Consider the following 17,301-nt stretch of genomic DNA (forward strand, 5'->3'; position numbering starts at 1 on the left):
CAGCAGACAAGGGGTGGAGGTGGGCTGAGAGCCTATGTTCTTCATATCATAGGCTCATGCTCTTTTCACTAAGCACACTGCTTCTTGTCTGAATGAGAGGACAAAGGTGGAATGGATATGTATATGTGTGTGTGTGTAGGTAGAAATCTCCAGCAGGCCATCATTTTAATCAGCTGTTCATCATCTTCATTATGACTTTCACCAATGTGGATCAGTTGGTGGCAGATTGGTTCAAGGGCCCCAAGAAAAGTGACTACTTTTCTGTAAGCGGTTTTCCCACTGACAAAGCTTCTTTCAGGCCCTGAATCTTGGGCTTGTCCTAGTTTTCATGACAAGGATCATAGCCTGGAAGACGGTATATGCCACTGGGACAGACAAGCCAAATGGTCATCTGGCCCCATTCTGAAAGGGCTCTTTGCCTTGCCTGCTTGTGTTTTGACCTTTCATTTCTCCTCACTTTTCCAACTTGCCTCCTTACTCATCTTTACTTCAACCCACTTTCCACCTTTATTCACTCCTTTCTAGCCTGAGGCCAGTAGTGAAGCCCCTGATGATTATTAATCCCTTCACTGTTACCTGCTCTGTTTCCACCCACCACCCCTCAATTTATTAAGTACATTGTATAGATGACTGTATTACATGCTTGGGAGTATGGGACTGGTAGACATCACTGTGAGCTCCATATGGGGCAGGGATTGTCTGATTTCATTATCTTGTATCATCTGTCCTAGTGTTTGACCCATAGTAAGTCAATTAATGAGTGTATTTGACAAGACTATGTCTTATGCTGTGGAGTCATTTCCGACCCAAAGCTACACCATGGGCAAATCTCTCCCAGGACGTCCTGCTCTCCATCTGCAATCATTCTGGTAGTGTATGAGAAGCAGCGTGGCTCAGTGGAAAGAGCATGGGCTTTGGAGTCCGAGGTCATGGGTTCAAATCCTAGTTCCACCAATTGCCAGCTGTGTGACTTTGGGCAAGTCACTTCACTCCTCTGGGCTTCAGTTCCCTCATCTGTAAAATGGGGATTAAGACTGTGAGTCCTCCCGTGGGACAACCTGATCACCTTGTAACCTCTCCAGTGCTTAGAACAGTGCTTTGCACACAGTAAGTGCTTAATAAATGCTATTATTATTATTATTATCCAGAGAGTTTTCTTGGTAAAAATACGGAATTGGCTTAACATTGCCTCCTTCCACGCTGTAAACTAAAGTCTCCACCCTCAACTCTCTCCCATGCTGCTGTTGCCCAGCACGGGTGAGTTTTGACTTATAGCAGATTGCCTTCCACTCGCTAGCCACTGCCTGAGCTAGGAGTGGAATGGGTATGCCTCTGCTTGACTCTCCTTCCCCTAGCCGAGACTGGTAGAGTACTGGAAACTCTCCAGGTGCAACCCTGAGAGGGGATGTATTGTGTCGGAGCACTATATGAAGTGCTAGAGAGAGTACAATATGGTTGGGAGACAAGAACCCAAACCACAGAGATCTTGTAGCCATTGCAGAAGAACAGGCTAGCGTTTAATAGACTGGAAGTCAAAGGGCCTGGGTTCTAATTCTGTCTCTGCCTCTTGTAAGCTGTGTGAAGTTGGGCGAGTCACTTCTCAGTGCACCTCTGTGCATCTGTCAAATGGGGATTAAGATTGTGAGCCCATGTGAGACATGGACTGTGTCTAACCTGATTATTTTGTACCTACCTCAGTGCTTAGTACTATCATTATTATTAGTAGTAAGTGCTTAGTACCGTCATTATTATTAGTAGTAAAGTGCCTGGCGCTTAGCACTTAACTATCATTTTTAAAAAATTGAGTGGGAAAGAGACAATAAGTGGGTGAATGGGGGGAGAAGTAGCCAAGCCCTGCCTCCTTGAAGCCTCACCCCTTAGCTGCACACTGTGGAAATCTATCCAGTCTGCTCTGACCCAGTTTCAGAGAGAAAACTGCCATCTCTTGGGATTTCACCCTGTGTCATCCAAGTTTTATCCTCTCGGGAAGACTTTTCTACCTGGTTCAGGTACATTCTACAAAGCACCCTTTAAAGTAGAGAGAAGGAAATACTAGGGAAACATGGCTTAATGGATAGCACAGAATGAAGAAGACTTGGGTCAAATCAGGACTTGGGGTGGGAGTCTCTTGAGAACTGCACGGCCTAGTGGAAAGAGCTTGGGACTAAGAGTCAGAGGATCTGGGTTCTAATCCCGCTGCCAATTGCTTGCAGTATGAAAAGAAAAAGTTTTGTTTTCATTTGACCCTCAACTGTATTTAATGACAGGCCAATAAGTGTGTGTGCTCTCTGGGTGGGGCATGATTGTCAGAGGTCAATGGAGGCAGCAGGGCCTAATGAATATGAGATAGTAAACAAAATAGAAACAGTTTTGTAAAGGGTGGGGTCAAGAATTAGTATAGAATATTGGAGAATAATTTTCACACTTTTTCCACACAATCAGCTGGGAGGTTTGGGGGGTTTTTAAAGGTATTTGTTAAACACTATAAGTGCTTAGTACAGTGCTTTGCACACAGTATGTGATCGATAAATATGATTGAATGGTTGTGTCAAACACTGTTCCAAGTGCTGAAGTAGATACAAGTTAATTAGGCTGACGTAGTCCCTGTCCCACATGGGGCTCACAGTCTAGATGGGGAACAGGAGACCTGAAAGCCCAGGCAAGTGAAAGACTTGCCCAGGATCACACAGCAGACAAGTGGCAGAGCTGGGATTAGATCCAGTTGCTTCTGATTCCCAGGCCTGTGCTCTTTCCACTAGACCATACTGCTTCATTGCTATGATCTCAGTATTGCTGAAATAAGGACAGGAAGACATCATGTTCCTCACTTTTCAGAAGAAGTAATCGAAGCATGTAATGAGATACAAGGAAAAAAATCTCCTGGCTGTGAAAGTCAATCTACTTATTGATTACTTACCATGCTCAGACTGCGGTATTGTGTTTGGTAAAGTATAATATTTTAATACTATAATACTAGAGAAGCAGCATGGCTCAATGGAAAGAGCATGGGCTTTGGAGTCAGAGGACATGGGTTCAAATCCCAGCTCGGCCAGTTGTGAGCTGTGTGACTTTGGGCAAATCACTTAACTTCTCTGTGCCTCAGTTCCCTCATCTGTAAGATGGGGATGAAAACTGTGAGCCCCCCGTGGGACAACTTGATCACTTGTAACCTCCCCAGCGCTTAGAACAGTGCTTTGCACATAGTAAGTGCTTAACAAATGCCATTATTATTATTATTAATACAATAGAATGGGTAGACACGATTCCTGACTACAAGGAGCTTACAGCCTAGAGCGGGAGGCTGAAACGAAAATAAATTGCAGATGGGGTTATGGCAGTTAGGTCGGAGTTGGCTGTATGATCATCTCTGTTGTCCTTTATGATGATTGTATTTGTTAAGTGCTTGCTATGAGCCCAGCACTGTTGAAAACCAGAACAGGTTCTCATCTCCCCAGAGTCAGGGGGTTGTATTAGATGACCTTTGTAAGTCTCACTCCACATTAGCCCCGAGATTCTGAATGTGTCTTCCCGAACGCTTAGTACAAGTCTCACTCCACATTAGCCCTGGCATTCTGAATGTGTCTTCCCGAGCGGTTAGTACAGTGCTCTGCACGCAGTAAGTGCTCAGGGTCAGCTGTGTGACTTTGGGCAAGTCACTTAACTTCTCTGGGCCTCAGTTCCCTCAACTGTAAAATGGGGATTAAGACTGTGAGCCCCATGTGGGACAAGCTGATCGCTTTGTAACCTCCCCAGCGCTTAGAACAGTGCTCTGCACATAGTAAGTGCTTAATAAATACGATTGAATGATTCAACCTCAAGAGCTGGCAAAGATCAATGCAATTTATCTTCTCTGTGGACAGCAGGAGGAGCTCACGCTCTGTTTTTGATCTTAAAAGTAAGTGGCCTCACCTTTATTTTTGCAAAGGAAAAAGGGTTTTTTCCTTTTCTTTTTCTTTTTTTTTTTTAAATCCCCGTGCATGTGCCACAGGGAGATGATTAGAGAATGTGAACTAGCTGATAGAGTCATTAACAGGACCAGCCACTGAAGGGCTTTGCATCACCTACATTGCAAATCCACAGCATTATAATGGTCCTCACTCACTGCTTTTAAAAACCTGCAGAGGAAGGGAGTGGGTCTGATCCCTGAGGAAGACATGTCCAGAGTAAGGGCTTTGAGCCGCTTCTGAATGGGCCAGAAGTGAGGTATGAAATGAGGGTTTGTGGCCTGTTTAAGGAAACATACATGCTTTTATAGTATTTTTTGAGCTCCTTTCAACTAATAATAATAATGATGGCATTTATTAAGCACTTACTATGTGCAAAGCACTGTTCTAAGCACTCAGGGGGGGAAACAAGGTGATCAGGTTGTCCCGCGTGGGGCTCACAGCATCCTCCCCATTTTACAGATGAGGTAACTGAGGCTCCGAGAAGTTAAGTGACTTGCCCAAGGTCACACAGCAGACATGTGGCAGAGCCGGGATTCGAACCCATGATCTCTGACTCCAAAGCCCGTGCTCTTTACACTGAGCCTCTCTGCTTCTCTATGCAGGGCACTGTACTAGTTGCTTGGAAGAATGCATCTGAATCAAGCTACATTCCTTGCCCTCTTAGATCTCGTAATAGTCTTAGAAATCATAGTATTTATTGGGCAATACATTGTATTCATTCAATTGTATTTATTGAACGCTTACTGTGTGTAGAGGTCTGTATTAAGCGCTGCGAAAGTACAATTCGGCAACAGATAGAGAATCCTTACCCAACAACGGGCTCACAGTCTAGAAGCATTTCCTAAATACTTAGGAAGTTATAACAGAAAGATCAGAGAAGCATCAGCTTTCTCTGCCTAAAAGGAGCTTATACTCCAAATCTGGAGACAGACGTAAAAATAACCCAATCTTTTTGTCTTTATGCAACATACTCTCAATTTGCAATCTGAGGGAGAGGAGGCATTATGCCCCTATTTCACAGATGAGGAAAGTGAAGCCCAAAGTGCTTGTGATGTCCAAAGTCGAACAGCCAAATCTCTCTCACACAGACACACACACACGCCCCCCCCCCAGCAACCTGGTTGCTCTTTCCTCTAGACTACATGATCTATCAATTGTATTTATTGAGTACTTACTGTGTAGAGCACTATACTAAGCACTTGGGAGAGAATGATATTACAAACTTGTTAGAAACATTGCTTGTCAGTCCGTGGATCATCTATTGAACACTTTGTACAGAGCACTGTACTAAGCGCTTAAGAGAGTACAATAAAACAGACACATTATCTCATCTCTACCCCAGTGTTTGGCACATAGCAGAGAAGCAGCACGGTTTGGTGGAAAGAGCCCAGGCTTGGGAGTCAGAGGTCTTGGGTTCTAATCCTGACTCCACTGCTTGTCTGCTGTGTGACCTTGGGCAAGCCATGTAACTTCTCTGGGCCTCAGTTACCTCTTCTGTAAAATGGGGATTAAGACTGGGAGCCCCACGTGGGACAACCTGCTTATCTTGTGTCTACTCCAGTGCTTAGAACAGTGTTTGGCACATAGTAAGCACATAACAAATACCATTATTATTATTAGTAAGCACATAATATGACTTTATTGGTTAAAACACTATTCCTGCACTCCAAATACTCAAATATCATCGATCAATCCTCCTTCAGGCAGCTGGTATTGCTCAGGTGAAAGGTATATAGAGAGATCAAATGGCCTGCTGAAAGGGAATTCCTTGAAAAGACCAACTGCCCAGCTCCAGCAGTTGGTCCTTTAGGGTAAAGAGTTGAGCTGAGATGGTTCTCAGCCTGAGAAGGGCTACCTCCTCTAGGCAAGATTTATTAAGAAGCAAAGTCTTTCCAGAGAGTCTGGAAGCATGTTTGGTCCTGGATATTTCAATGTTTGTGCTACCAAAAGGAAAATTGGAAACCAGACCTTTTTAGTTCCTGAAAGTCAAGAGATCTGGGTTCTGATCTTGCTTCTACTAGCAGCTTGATGTGTGTCCCAGGGCAAGTCACTTTGCAGTGTTTAACCATAATCCAGGAACATATCTACCAACTCTGTAATATTGTACTCTTCCAAGTGCTTAACACAATGTTCTGCACATAGTAATTGCTCGATAAGTACGATTGATGATCTGGGATGAAGAACCAAAGACTTTTCCATCTACTTTTTCACTTTTTTTGAATGACATTTCTTGTGTTCTAGAGTTCCAGTCTAGAATGGTAGCAGTGTTTCCTAGTGGATAGAACACGGGCCTGGGAGTTAGATGAATCTGGGTTTTAATCCAGGCTTCCGCTGTGTGACCTCGGGCAAGTCACTTAACTTCTCTGTGTCTCAACTCATCTGTAAAATGGAGCTTGAGTGTAAGCCTTTTGTGGGACAGGAACTGTGCCCAACTTGATTAGCTTGCATCTACCCTGGCACTTAGAACAGTGCTTGACACATAGTAAGTGCTTAACAAATACCATCATCATTATTACTATTAGTCTAGTCAAAAGTTACTCTGCATTCACCTCTAGTCTAGTCTAGTATCCAGTTTGGATCTAGAGAACCCCAAGGCCCCTCACTGCTGCCTTCAAGCCCAATCCAGGTCTAAAAATAACTCCAGGGAATTGAGTCCAGAGGAGGCATGGGTACTTTCTGACCAATCTCACACAATTCCACAGACTTCTGGAATTTAAAAATAGCCTTAAGCTTTCCTGAACAAGTTGACTCCAACTGAGAGCTTAGAACCAGTAAAAATGACTTATGGCATCCAGGGACTTCTGAAAGATTATCATCACTGTCTTTCTCTTCCTCCCCGCCACCCCCACCCCCTTCCTTGAAACTAGTAGCTTCATTCATTCATTCATTCAATCATATTTATTGAGAGCTTACTGTGTGCGGAGCACTGTACTAAGCGCTTGGGAAGTACAGGTTGAATAGAATTGGTCCCTGCCCTCTCTACTGACCTCACCAGTGACTATGAAGACATACTGGAAACTCCTTGGAGTGATCCACTTTACTAGGAATCTTATTTGTTGAGTTGGGTGGTCAACAGAAGATTTCAGAGGAAGTGACAGTTCAATATTCTGCTTGGACCCCTGCCCAGCTATCCCAGGTCCTGGATTTTGTGTCCCGTTTCTAGGTTTAAACAGTAGCCACTTAAATGCCTGGATATCCTTTCTCAACCCATGGCTAGCAATTCCTCCCTTGGAGCAATTTTCTAGCCATAGACAATATGTATCCCCTTCTCACATGAGCTTTTATTGTGGCTGTTTTCTTGACATGCTCTTCAAAGTGCCAGGATAGTCATCCTCTGCTAATCCGGTTTTCAGAAGGGCTCTTCTTCTGCCTCCAAAGACAAAGCCAGAAGGTGGGCAGGGAGTGCAGGAGGGAGATAACTCAGTAGAAACGTGTATCATCACCCCCTAATTGGGGCCCAGGGCTCAGGGTTCCCCAGAAGCCTGGCTTTTCTCTCTCCTTCCCGTCTCCCTTGGGGCCACCATTTTGACAACTGGCTGGGGTTTAGTCATGCTGGTCCACAGGGCAATGGAAAACCCTTTGGGCTGATTTAAGCAAATAACTTCTGTCCTTCTAGTTGTGGAATTTGTACCCCTCTATGGGGCTTTGGAATCCTGCAACTTTTAAATGTTTAAAAATGGTTGTTTTATGTTCCCAGTAGCTATTTTCGAGGAACTCCATGGTGTGCCTTAGAATGTGTCATATCTGGGGTGGTATTGAATGCTATATCTAGGACATTTCCTCAACAACCCTACTAATGTAATGATAATAATTGTGGGAGTTGTTAAATTCATACTGTGTGGCAAGAGTTGTCTTAAGTGTTGCAGTAAGTACAAGCTAATTGGGTTAGGCATTCTTTCTGTACAATTCATTCATTCAGTAGTATTTATTAAACACTTACTGGATACTGAGCACCGTACTATGCGCTTGGGAAAGTACAGTAGAGCAATAAAGAGTAACAGTCCCTGCCCAGGGCTCACAATCTAAGGGAGGTGGAGAACAGATGTTCAATCCCCACTTTACAAAATAGGAAAGTGAAAACACAGAGAAATGAAATGACTTACCCCCAGTCACACTGCAGACAAGTAGAGCAGCCAGGATGAGAAGTCAAGTCTTCTGGTTGAGGACTGTACTCTTTCCAGAAGGCCATATAGCTTTTCACAGGGAATTCAGCTAGATTAGATGAGTACTGCAGTTGATGTCCTGACTCAGGGCTGGCCCCATTTTACAATTCAGCAATAGTACAATTCATTAGTTCTTAGCAAATATGGCACTTGGAGGAAAAAAAATAATCGCTTCTCTCTCCCAAATGATTTTAACTGCTTTCAACATTTGATTACGGCTCAGTTTCTTCATTTTGACCTGTGGGAGGCTAAAGACATTTCCTTAGACTTGAGGGCTGAGTATCCGTTGGAAACTAGCTGTTGAGGCCTATAAATACCACCAACGTTCTGAATGTATTAAGTGTTTTTCTTCTAAGGAGAATCAATCAATCAATCGTATTTATTGAGCGCTTACTGTGTGCAGAGCACTGTACCAAGCGCTTGGGAAGTACAAGTTGGCAACATATAGAGACAGTCCCTACCCAACAGTGGGCTCACAGTCTAAAAGGGGGAGACAGAGAACAAATCCAAACATACTAACAAAATAAAATAAATAGAATTAAGAAGGTGATCCCTAACCTCATTTGGAAAGGGAGTCAGAGGACCTGGATTTTAATCCTGCCTCTGCCACTTGCCTGCTGTGACGTTGGGCAAGTCATTTAACTCTCTGTACCTCAGTTTTCTCATCTGTAAAATGAGAAATGTAAAGTCTGTAAAAAAAAAAAAAAAAAAAACTCCCCCTTCTAGACTGTGAGCCCGCTGTTGGGTAGGGACTGTCTCTATATGTTGCCACCCTGTACTTCCCAAGTGCTTAGTACAGTGCTCTGCACACAGTAAGCACTCAATAAATACGATTGAATGAATGAATGAATGAGAATCCAATTGCTGTTCTCCCTCCTCCTTAGACTGCGAGCCCCATGTGTGACAGTGACTGTGTCCAACTGGATGATCCTTTATCTACCCTAATGATTAGTACAGTGCTTGTGACACCTAGTAAGTTCTTCATGAATACTTTTATTATTATTATTATTATTTATTGTCTTTGAATAAGAGCTTGGACAAGCCGATTTGAACAATTTGCCAATCTCCACTCTCTAGTTGGAGTAATGGAAAGCTGGCAGGAAGCCTGGGGGTGTGAAGGTGTGGGAAGGGAGAGCTCATGGTTCCCCAGAGGGACTGAGGCAGGATTGTGATCCAGTGGGTGTCCTCTGCCCACCCCGATCCCCTCGAGGGACCCCTAGGCCTGTAGCAGGTGCCTCAGGGAGTCAGCCCCATCCTGCAGGTGGATGGGATTTGGAGCAGAGATTCAGGCCAGCTCGTCAGCAGTCTTGGCCCTCTCTGCTGTGCTCTGTCTACACATCTCCTCCAGGAAGAAGAAGGGAGTTGCAGTTGGTTGTCTAAGTTGGGGCCACAGTGGTCCTGAAGGGAATAAACTGGCTGCTAACCTCTGAGTAATGTAATTTTTAGACTGTAAGCCCACTGTTGGGTAGGGACTGTCTCTATATGTTGCCAATTTGTACTTCCCAAGCGCTTAGTACAGTGCTCTGCACATAGTAAGCGCTCAATAAATACAATTGATGATGATGATGATGATAATGTTTGCCTCTCTTTCAGTGCACCTCAGCTTCTGTTTGGATTATTCATTTGTTATGTATTAAACGCTATATGCCAGGCACTGAACTAAGCTCTGAGGTCAATAGAAGATAATCAGATTGGACACAGTGCATGTCCCACATGGGGCTCAGTCCTAATCCCCATTTTACAGGTGAACTATCTGGAAGAGGATGGGCCTGGGAATCCGAGGACCTGGGTTCTAATCCCGGCTCTGCCAATTAATAATAATAATAATAATGGCATTTATTAAGCGCTTACTCTGTGCAAAGCACTGTTCTAAGTGTGGGGGAGGTTACCAAGTGATCAGGTTGTCCCACGGGGGGCTCACAGTCTTAATCCCCATTTTACAGATGAGGTAACTGAGGCACAGAGAAGTTAAGTGACTTGTCCAAAGTCACACAGCTGACAATTGGCAGATCTGGGATTTGAAGCCATGACCTCTGACTCTAAAGCCCATGCTCTTTCCACGGAGCCATGCTGTTTGCTGTGTGGTCTTGGGCAGGTCACTTAACTTCTCTGTGCCTGTTTCTTCATCTGTGAAATGGGAATTAAATCCTACTCCCTCCTACTTAGATTGTGAGCCCTAAGTCGGGTAAGGATTATGCCCAATGTGATTAACATATGATCTCAGCACTTAGTAGAATTCTTGACACATGGTAAGCGCTTAACATGCCATAATAGTATTGCCCTGTCAGAAGCATCCACTAGACCATAAGTTCCTTGAGGGGAGGGATTCATTCATTGTTATATTTATGGAGCTCTTCCTGTGTGCAGAGCACTTTACTAAACTTGGGGGAGTATGGTACAATGATAAACCGTCACATTCCCTGCCCACAATGGGGATCATGTCTACGCACTCTGTTGCACTCTCCTATGCAAGTACATGTAGTAAGTGCTCAATAACAAGGAAAATAATCAATCTCACATAGTCACTAGAGCTAAGGGGGAGGGGGCTAATAATGGGGAAGGGATCTCAGACTATAGTACTGTTATGTAGTTATGTAGGGGAAGCAGCGTAGCTCAGTGGAAAGAGCCTGGGCTTTGGAGTCAGAGGTCAGGGGTTCAAATCTTGGCTTCGCCAATTGTCAGCTGTGTGACTTTGGGCAAGTCACAACTTCTCTGGGCCTCAGTTACCTCATCTGTAAAATGGGGAATAAGACTGAGCTCCCCGTGGGACAATCTGATCACCTTGTAACCTCCCCAGTGCTTAGAACAGTGCTTTGCACATAGTAAGTGCTTAATAAATGCCATTATTATTGTTATTATGGACACCATGGGGCCAGAGGGTCTTTCCATTCCATTTCTGGAAAGGGGGAAAATCAGACAGAGAGGGCTTCCTCCCTGCCCTTCCCAAAGCAATTGAAGCTGCCTTCTCCATGCGGCCTTACTCCCAGACTAAGGCCCTGCCAGTTCCCTCCTCAGCTCACCGACTAGAATGCCTAGGCTGCGGAATGGGATTCCGTTTAAGTGCTGCGCACAGAGCCAGAGCATTCCCCCCACGGGGGTGAAAAAACGCTGCTGGCAGAATCAGCAGACATAATCAACAATAAATCGTCTTTCCCTTATGTAATTGACTTAGGTCCCAGCTACCTGAGCATAGCAGGGATACCTGTCTCCAATCTCCAGTCCCCCAAGTCCTCTCATGACCCTGTATAACTCACACCCCAGAATTGCATGTGCCCTTTTCAACCTGTGCAAGCAGTTCAGCTCCTGGCTTTGCAAAAGCAATATTAAACGACCTTGTAATTGTCACCCCCTGAGGGTTGAATGAGCGAAAATGGAGACTTATGGGAGGTGGGTGGAAGGATAGCCTGACTGTGATTAAGGGAGATGGATTGGAGCCTCTCCTCTGGGAGTTTCTACTTTGATTTTTCATTCACAAGGGGAAGGCTAAGAGGAGTCCTGCTCAAATACATGCTATGTGACCTTGGGCAAGTCGCTTAACCTCTCCATGCCTCAGTTCTCCTGGTCCCCTTCCTAATTAACACTGTGAACCCCTTGTGGGACAGGGACTGTGTCTAACCTAGTTCACTGGTATCTACCCTAGTGCTTCGAATAGTGTTTTGACACATAGTAAGTGCTTAACGGTATTATTTTTTAAAAAATGCAGAGGGATGGTTTAAATGACTTCAGAGCCCTTCTACTATCTTCTTGTCCTAATCACCCACACCTCCTTTAGACAACAGGTGCTTTCACAATTCCTCTTACACAATCTGTGTCAAAATGATTAGGAAATGTGGCTCTTTCAAGTCTTCATCTGAGGTTCATGCTAAAGAATCCCATGGAGAGAGTTAATAGACACATTAGCTTGCCCATAAGGAGTTTGCAATCTGACAGGGGAGTCAGACATTAATATAAACGAATTACTAATGTGTACATAAGTGCTGTGGGGCTGAGGGTGGAGTGAATGACAAGTTCTTCAAGGGTACAAACCCAACTACAAAGGCGACACTGAAAGGAGAAGGAGTAGGAGAAATGAGGGCTTAGTTGGGGACGGTCTCTTGGAGGAGAGGTGATTTTAATAAGACTTTGAAGTAGGAGAGAGTTCCAGGCCACCAGATGGGAGAATGTGGGATGAGACTGAGGTACAGTGAGTAGGTTGGTATAAGAGCATTGAAGCGTGTAGTCTGGGTTGTATTGGAAATCAGGAGAGGAAAAGTAGGAGGAAATTTTAAAGTTCATAGTGTGGAGTTACTGCTTGATGTGGAGGGCACATAATCACCCAGGGCATCTGTTCCTTCGCCTGCAAAAGGAGATAGGAACTTCTCCTTCTGAGGGTTTCTGTGGAGTTCATTCTTTCAATTGTATTAAGCGCTTACTGTGCAGAGCACTCTACTAAGCTGGTCACTGGGGTGGGGGGAGACTAATCACTCCGGTATATAAATTCAAAGTGACATCATTTGATGCAATGGGGTGCACACATTGACTGTGTGTACATTTAGAGATTGTGTACCCATCTGCAGTGTTGTGCATTGTTAGTAACCTGGAAAAACTAAGCATATTACTGCATTAAAATACTTTGAATACAATCATGCTTTCTGACACTTTGAGCACTAATTAGTAAAGGCTTGGCATGTTTCTTAGAGCTCAACGAGGAGTTCTTTTTTCCTGGAAAGATGATCAAAAAAGAGGAAATGTTACTCGAGCCCTATCCCTCTACCTTACTGGATTGCCAGTTAGCCCTAGGTTGAAGGGCAATAGACTGGTCTGAGACTCCTTGAGGGATCCACTGACTAGTAATGCTGGAAGTTTCCAGCCCCTGTGTATTACTCTCCCTTACATAGTAAGCGCTCAATAAATACGATTGATTGATTGATTGATTGGTCATCTCTGGGCTCTTCGCTTTTTCCCCAATGTCCCTGCTACTTTCCTAGCTGGACTGGACTCACACTATTTTTGAAAATGAAACTTCTTAATTTGGGGGAGTTACCTAAAGTAAGCCTGCACTTTAATATGTGTTTAATATGAACTATTTCATAGCCCATAATGCACTTGAGAAATTGAGATGAGGTTCGAACAGTGCTGGGCCTACCAAGTGTTCCCTAAATTTTACACATTTAATTCTGTCATTCACATTTTTCCCAGCTTGTGGTGCTACTAAAAACTCTGACTATCTGTAAATCCTCGCATTAAGGAGAGCCAAAAGACAGCCCTAATGATTCTTTGACTTAATTTGGTCTCTCTCAGGGTGTTCTCTGCAGTATCACATATAGACCACTTACTGCTTAAGCACAGGGAAGGGTAGAAGCAGATGCAAAACCTTGTTAGTGAGGAAAAAGGTTTTTTTTTAGGGTGTAATCATGATTATGATATTTAAGCGCTTACTATGTGGCAAGTGCTGGGATAGATACACGCACTTGTGAAGAAGCATGGCCTAGTGGATAGAACATGAGCCTGGGAGTCGGAAGGACCTGGGTTCTAATCCTGGCTCTGCCGTTGGTCTGCTGTGTGACCTTGGGCAAGTCACTTAACTTCTCTCTGCCTCAGTTGCCTTAGCCATAAAATAGGAATCGACCGTGAGCACCACGTGCTAGATCATGGACTGAGTCCAACCTGATTAGCTTGTATCTACCCCAGCACTTAGTACAGTGCGTGGCATATAGTGAGTGTGTAACAAATACCATTAAAAATAGTAAGCAGTGGTATTTATTGAGCACTTACTGCGTGCAGGGTAGTGTACTAAGTCCTGGAGCGAGCACAGTGGTGGGAATTAGATACAGTCCTTGTTCCTAAGAGAGGAGAGGATAGGGAGAGGATAGCTGAACGATCCAGACCTGCTATCTACGGTGACTCCAATATTTTTTCTGGGTATTTAGTGATCTCCATTTTTCCTGTGTAGATCCAGCTTGTTGAATTGTGCCCTGGACGGTGGGTTGTTTTTTTTTTTTTAATGGTATTTGTTAAGCACTTACTATGTGCCAGGCACTGTTCTAAGCACTGGGGTACATTCAAGCTAATCAGGTTCGACTTCAACAAGTCCATGTACCACATGGTCTTAATCCCCATGTTACAGATGATCACCTAACTTCTCTGTGCCTCAGTTACCTCATCTGTAAAATGGGGATTAAGACTGTGAGTCCCACAGGGGACAGGGACTGTGTTCAACCTGATTGTCTTGTATCTAACCCAAAGCTTAGAACGGTGCTGGACTCATAGTAAGGACTTAATACTGTCATTGTTCTTCTTATTATTATGATGGTGATATAACTGAGGCACAGAGAAGGGAAGCGACTAGTCCAAGGTCACACAGTAGACAGTGACAGAGCTGGGATTAGAACCCAGATCCTTCTGTCTCTTAGGCCTGTGCTCTATCTGCTAGGCTATGTTGCTTCAATTTGGAACAAAAATCTGATTTGAAGTGGAGATCATCGATTAATACGGGGTAAACCCATCCTCACATCCGTTTCAAAGCGATACCCCGCTATCTCTGGAAGCCTTGGGGTTGCATCACTGGGTTAACAAGTGCATATGCAGAGAAAGTACCTGAGAGGGAGGGGCCGATGGGAGATAGCTAGGGGATAAGATAAAGGGTCTCTTGATAAACCTCCCCTATTTTACAGTAAGAAAGGGAAGAATATAGTCCCATTTCCCTGAGCAAACAAGTCTCACCTTCACTGACTTCAGCGTTTATTGCTGCCACCAGATAAGTCCTGACCAAAGTTCCCATCAGCTCCAACCAGGAATCTGTCTACCTCACCTCCTAGCCCTCATCCCAGCTCTCCTTCAGTCTCCATGTCAGTCGCTGACTCCAGTTCTGTCCCCGCTTCTGCCTAATCTATAAGGAAGCAGTGTAGCCTAGTGTAAAAACCCCAGACTTGAGAGTTTGAGGACCTTGGCTCTAATCCTGGCTCTGTCACTCATCTGTATGTGACTTTGGCTAAGTCATTTCCAGACCGTGAGCCTGTTGTTGGGAGGGACCATCTTTATATAATAATAATAATAATGATGGCATTTAAGTGCTTACTATGTGCAAAGCACTGTTCTAAGCACTGGGGGGATACAAGGTGATCAGGTTGTCCCACGTGGGGCTCACGATCTTAATCCCCATTTTACAGATGAGGGAACTGAGGCACAGAGAAGTGAAGTGACTTGCCCAAAGTCACGCAGCTGACAATTGGCAGAGCTGGGATTTGAACCCATGACCTCTGACTCCAAAGCCCGGGCTCTTTCCACTAAGCCACACTGCTTCTCTCAGTCCCTGCCCTCTAGACAGTAAACTTGCTGTGGGCATGGAATGCGTCTACCAACTCTTTGTGTTGTATTCTCCCAAGTGCTTAGTACGTTGCACACAGTAAGAGCTCAGTAAATTCGATTGAATGATTGATTGAAGCACATCCAGACAGCCACACACCTTTCTTTTTATTAATAATAATAATAATAATAATAATAATGGCATTTGTTAAGCACTTACTATGTGCAAAGCACTGTTCTAAGCGCTCGGGGGCTATAACATGATCAGGTTGTCCCACGTGGGGCTCACAGTCAATCCCCATTTAACAGATGAGGGAACTGAGGCTCAGAGAAGTGACGTGACTGGCCCAAGGTCACACAGCAGACATGTGGCAGAGCTGGGATTCGAACCCACGACTTCTGACTCCAAAGCCCGTGCTCTTTCCACTGAGCCACGCTGCTTCTCCTTGTTCAGCTGGTCAGCACCATGACTGTATGATGACTGGGCAGACTTCAAGATATTTCTCCAGGTGACCAGGACTCTGGGCGGGAAATCCTAATCCAGTGGTTTTGGTGCTAATCTGTCTGATCCAGAACGGCCTTCTTTGATTAAACATCAATCACTTTGCTGCTTGTTCTTGGTGCCACCTAGTAGTTATGTGGTGATACGAGCGAAATTTCCAGCCTAGGGCCATGCCATTCCAACATACTTTCCCACTGGAACCCAATGACTATGTCAGTCGGTGGCATTTCTTTGCCCTATGAGCAAAGCAGGGTTTTAAGCAGCTGGGAGACATGATTCTTACATTCATGACCTTATAATAATAATAATCATAGCATTTATTAAGCGCTTACTATGTGCAAAGCACTGTTCTAAGCTCTGGGGAGGTTGCAAGGTGATAAGGTTGTCCCACGGTGGGCTCACAGTCTTAATCCCCATTACAGATGAGGTAACTGAGGCCCAGTGAAGTGACTTGTCCAAAGTCACACAGCTGACAATTGGCGGAGCTGGGGTTTGAACCCATGATCTCTGACTCCAAAGCCCGTGCTCTTTTCCACTGAGCTGCGCTGCTTCTCTAAGCTTATGGTCTGAGTGCTTGGTCATTCATTGTAAACTCCTCCTGGGCTCGGCTTCAAGGCTGTCCATCTCCTCGCCCCCTCCTACCTCACCTCCCTTTTCTCCTTCTACAACCCAGCCCGCACCCTCCGCTCCTCTGCCACCGCTAACCTCCTCACTGGGCCTCGTTCTCACCTGTCCCGCCATCGACCCACGGCCCACGTCCTTCCCCTGGCCTGGAATGCCCTCCCTCTGCACATCCGCCAAGCTTGCTCTCTTCCTCCCTTCAAAGCCCTACTGAGAGTTCACCTCCTCCAGGAGGCCTTCCCAGACTGAACCCCCTTTTTCCTCTCCTCCTCCCCACTCCCCTGCCCTACCTCCTTCCCCTCCCCACAGCACTTGTATATATTTGTACAGATTTATCACTCTATTTTACTTATATATATTTACTATTCTATGTATTTTGTTAATGATGTGCATATAGCTATAATTCTATTTGTTCTAATGGTTTTGACACCTGTCCACATGCTTTGTTTTGTTGTCTGTCTCCCCCTTCTAGACTGTGAGCCCGTTGTTGGGTAGGGACCGTCTCTATATGTTGCTGACTTGTACTTTCCAAGTGCTTAGTAGAGTGCTCTGCACACAGTGAGCGCTTAATAAATATGATTGAATGAATGAAAGGGAACGTGTCTATCAACTCAGTTACAGTGTATTCTCTCAAGTGTTTAGTTTGGTGCTCTGCATAGCGTAAGTACTCAATAAATACCATTAATTGATTAACTGAGCATCCTGTGAGCCCAAGACACTGTCAGCCTTACTCTTTGAGGATTTGATGGTTGTGCTAATTTACCCACCTGCAATACCGATGACC

General features: G+C 44.7%; 1 non-coding gene across 1 annotated transcript; it reads right to left on the reverse strand.

Moving 5' to 3' along the window:
• Window positions 1-1,267: 1,267 nt before the first annotated feature.
• On the reverse strand, window positions 1,268-1,405 carry LOC119940528. Its single transcript, XR_005455001.1, has one exon. It is a non-coding gene; the product is annotated as a small nucleolar RNA SNORA7 (small nucleolar RNA).
• Window positions 1,406-17,301: the final 15,896 nt, after the last annotated feature.

The sequence above is a fragment of the Tachyglossus aculeatus genome, chromosome 18, assembly GCF_015852505.1.
Source record: "Tachyglossus aculeatus isolate mTacAcu1 chromosome 18, mTacAcu1.pri, whole genome shotgun sequence".
NCBI classification, from domain to species: Eukaryota; Metazoa; Chordata; class Mammalia; order Monotremata; family Tachyglossidae; genus Tachyglossus; species Tachyglossus aculeatus.